Source organism: Sphaeramia orbicularis, chromosome 18, assembly GCF_902148855.1.
Source record: "Sphaeramia orbicularis chromosome 18, fSphaOr1.1, whole genome shotgun sequence".
Lineage (NCBI taxonomy): Eukaryota > Metazoa > Chordata > Actinopteri > Kurtiformes > Apogonidae > Sphaeramia > Sphaeramia orbicularis.
Window position 1 is genome coordinate 1,598,199 of NC_043974.1, and position 4,527 is coordinate 1,602,725.

Consider the following 4,527-nt stretch of genomic DNA (forward strand, 5'->3'; position numbering starts at 1 on the left):
AGAACTAAATAGAACTAACAGAACTAACAGAACTAATAGAACTAATAGAACTAATAGAACTAACAGAATTAACAGAACTAACAGAACTAACAGAACTAATAGAACTAACAGAACTAACAGAACTAATAGAACTAACAGAACTAACAGAACTAACAGAACTAATAGAACTAACAGAACTAATAGAACTAACAGAACTAACAGAACTAATAGAACTAACAGAACTAATAGAACTAACAGAACTAACAGAACTAATAGAACTAACAGAACTAACAGAACTAACAGAACTAACAGAACTAACGGAATTAACGGAACTAACGGAACTAACGGAACTAACAGAACTAACAGAACTAATAGAACTAACAGAACTAACAGAACTAACAGAACTAATAGAACTAACAGAACTAACAGAACTAATAGAACTAACAGAACTAACAGAACTAACAGAACTAATAGAACTAACAGAATTAACAGAACTAATAGAACTAACAGAACTAACGGAACTAACGGAACTAACGGAATTAACGGAACTAACGGAACTAACGGAACTAACACAGACTAACAACTAATATAACTAACAACTAAAAACTAACAGAACTAACAGAACTAACAGAACTAATAGAACTAACAGAACTAACAGAACTAACAGAACTAATAGAACTAACAGAACTAACAGAACTAATAGAACTAACAGAACTAACAGAACTAATAGAACTAACAGAACTAACAGAACTAACAGAACTAACAGAACTAATAGAACTAACAGAACTAATAGAACTAACAGAACTAACAGAACTAACAGAACTAATAGAACTAATAGAACTAACAGAACTAATAGAACTAACAGAACTAACAGAACTAACAGAACTAATAGAACTAATAGAACTAACAGAACTAACAGAACTAATAGAACTAATAGAACTAACAGAACTAACAGAACTAATAGAACTAACAGAACTAACAGAACTAACAGAACTAACAGAACTAATAGAACTAACAGAACTAACAGAACTAATAGAACTAACAGAACTAACAGAACTAACAGAACTAATAGAACTAACAGAACTAATAGAACTAATAGAACTAATAGAACTAACAGAACTAATAGAACTAACAGAACTAACAGAACTAACAGAACTAACAGAACTAATAGAACTAATAGAACTAATAGAATTAACAGAACTAACAGAACTAATAGAACTAACAGAACTAACAGAACTAATAGAACTAACAGAACTAACAGAACTAACAGAACTAACAGAACTAACAGAACTAACAGAACTAACAGAACTAACAGAACTAATAGAACTAACAGAACTAACAGAACTAATAGAACTAACAGAACTAATAGAACTAACAGAACTAACAGAACTAATAGAACTAACAGAACTAACAGAACTAACAGAACTAATAGAACTAACAGAACTAATAGAACTAACAGAACTAACAGAACTAACAGAACTAATAGAACTAATAGAATTAACAGAACTAACAGAACTAACAGAACTAATAGAACTAACAGAACTAACAGAACTAATAGAACTAATAGAACTAACAGAACTAACAGAACTAATAGAACTAACAGAACTAACAGAACTAACAGAACTAACAGAACTAACAGAAAAATAGAACTATCAACTAACAGAACTAACAGAACTAATAGAACTAACAGAACTAACAGAACTAATAGAACTAACAGAACTAACAGAACTAACAGAACTAACAGAACTAATAGAACTAACAGAACTAATAGAACTAACAGAACTAACAGAACTAATAGAACTAACAGAACTAATAGAACTAACAGAACTAACAGAACTAACAGAACTAATAGAACTAACAGAACTAACAGAACTAACAGAACTAATAGAACTAACAGAACTAACAGAACTAACAGAACTAATAGAACTAACAGAACTAACAGAACTAATAGAACTAACAGAACTAACAGAACTAATAGAACTAACAGAACTAATAGAACTAATAGAACTAACAGAACTAACAGAACTAACAGAACTAACAGAACTAACAGAACTAATAGAACTAACAGAACTAATAGAACTAATAGAACTAACAGAACTAATAGAACTAACAGAACTAATAGAACCAGGTTCTGGCTTCACTTCCTGTACAAGCGCTCCAGCCTCTGGGAACGCACTGAGGGCAGGAGGGGGGAGGGGTGAATGACAGTTGAGTTTGATTGACATGTCACTGTTCAATAGTGATGGGCAAAACGAAGCCTCATGAAACAACGAAGCACTTGAAACAAATGCTTCGAGGCTCTGAAACACTGTTCGAAACACTTCTCCACAGTGACCTCTGGTGGTGATGTTTTAGTACTTCACAGGGGCTCAACAAAACACGTCCTGATCTGACATGGTTTGTAATAAAGTTTGTGTGTGGGTACATGTGTGTCAAATTCATTTGTGTTACTAAAACACACTCACACAGAACTAGACACAGTAACAATAATAATCTATATCCACCTTTAACCTGCACTTCACATAATCAGCTCAACCTGTCATACAGAGGTCCGATGCTCTGGGACAGTTTACCTACATCTTTAACGTCCCTCTCACTCTTTAAAAAGCAGCTCAAAAAAACATCTACTGCACAGCTGGTCACTTCCTGCCCTCTCCACTGCCTTACTACTTTATTTGCTTCTTCTTCATCCATATATCTTGCATATCTTGAATTATGAATTTTGTTTACACTGTATATTACTGTTTAGTAATGCTTTATTTTGTACTTTGTCTCCTGATTTTTCAAAGTTTATTTGTTAGCCTTATTAATCTAAGTTGACTGTAATTTCTGTTAAGGGTGGAACTCCTGTACAAGCCCATTGGGCTTTGTTCCATCCCTGCACCATTGATGTACTGATATGTGCTAAATGAATAAATGAAATGAAATTAAAATAAAATGAACACATGGAAATATGCATTACTTAGATTTCAAGGTTTTTATTTAAGAAGATTATTTTTTCTGCAGTGGAGGGGTGCAACCGATTTCTTTTCTTCGTTATCACCTCTCCAGCTTTGGAAAAAACTCTTTCACATGGTACACTTGTCGCAGGAATGCAAAGGAATTTATTTGAAAGTTTATGCAGATGTGGAAAGACCACTGCCCTTTCCTTCCAATATGCAAGAGGATCTGCAGATCTGGGAATGAAGGGCTCTTGAAGATATTTTTCAACTTCAATTGTTGCGTCTGCTGTGATGCTGCGTGTGGTGGTTTTGTTCTTCACTTTTTGGTCAAACATGTCCCAGAGACTGTTGTCTACTGTGGAAGATGATGAAGGTGCGATTTGGGGATCTAAAGTAACAATAATAATTATCATTATTATCATTGTTAAATAAAAGTGTTAACAGTGAAAGCTGACAAAATATACAAGATTTTAAAGTCCCACCAGATGTTTCAGCAGGCTGGATCAAAGTGGCACACTCCAATATCAGCTGCTTTTCTGCTTCCTGTGCTTTTGCTGGGTTGCCAAAACCCAGGTTTTTGAATCGTGGATCCAGTAATGTTGCCAGTGCCAGTGGTTGAACAGTTTCATATTGACCACACCTTGCCTGCAGTCCATCCTTCAAGAATGTGCCTGTTCATATCAATAAACATATTGACATTAAAATAGTCTATTGAGTATCATTACAATTGTTACAATTATTATTAGAGTTTCTTACCCAATTGCTGAGTTGCTGGCTGCTTTGAGTGCCTCAATTTTTCTAACAGGTTGTGCTGCAGCATCCGATATAGAGGAATGACTTTTGATGCTGACACTCTCTTCTCCTCTGACAGCTCTGTTAGAATAAGAAAAGATACATTAGTTTCATCTTAGTAAATACAAATAAATACAATAAACTTGAATTACGTACCAGTTGTTGCTGCTTTAAAAGGCTGCAACAGAAACAGTGCCTCATGAATCATTTCATATTCTGCACAGGACGGAGGAGAGACATCATTCTCTAAGTTGGAGAGAGCCGCCCCCACAGGCTCTCTCTGATCATAGAGTCTTTGAAACATGTCAAAGGTGCTGAGTCTGTCTTTAGCTTTGCAGCTGGACCTAAACAACCCCACCACTTTCCTGCTTTTTTCCCTTATCTCATTGATGGGGGGTGTTTGGTCCAAGGCTTTTTTAACTACAAGATTTAGGGTGTGTGCAAAGCAAGACACATGCCGGAGGTTGAGGAGCTGGACACTCAGCTTCATGTTAGCTGCATTGTCAGTCACCATGCAGTGCACTTTTCCTGTGATCCCCCAGTTTGCCATCAGGAGCCTTTGGGCCTCCGCTATGTGTTGAGCTGTATGAGACTGCTCAAAGCCGCTCACTCCCAGTAAAACAGTAGCCAGCTTTGAGTCTGGTGTCACAAAGTGACCCGTCACCCCAAGGTAGTCATCCATGTTAATGGAAGACCACATATCAGTGGTAAGACAAACAGCATCTGCCTTGTTAAGGTCTTCCTTGATTTTCTCCTTGCTCCTGTCATACAGCTCAGTGATCATTGCAGCCACAGCCTTCCTTGTTGGGAGGAC

The 4,527-nt window shown here is 36.0% G+C and overlaps 1 long non-coding RNA gene across 1 annotated transcript; it reads right to left on the reverse strand.

Moving 5' to 3' along the window:
• Positions 1 to 3,555: 3,555 nt before the first annotated feature.
• On the reverse strand, positions 3,556 to 3,957 carry LOC115438159 (uncharacterized). The gene is made up of 3 exons (XR_003938036.1): positions 3,870 to 3,957; positions 3,678 to 3,794; positions 3,556 to 3,592 (listed from the first exon to the last, which is right to left on the reverse strand). It is a non-coding gene; the product is annotated as an uncharacterized LOC115438159 (long non-coding RNA).
• Between the last annotated feature and the right edge of the window lie 570 nt (positions 3,958 to 4,527).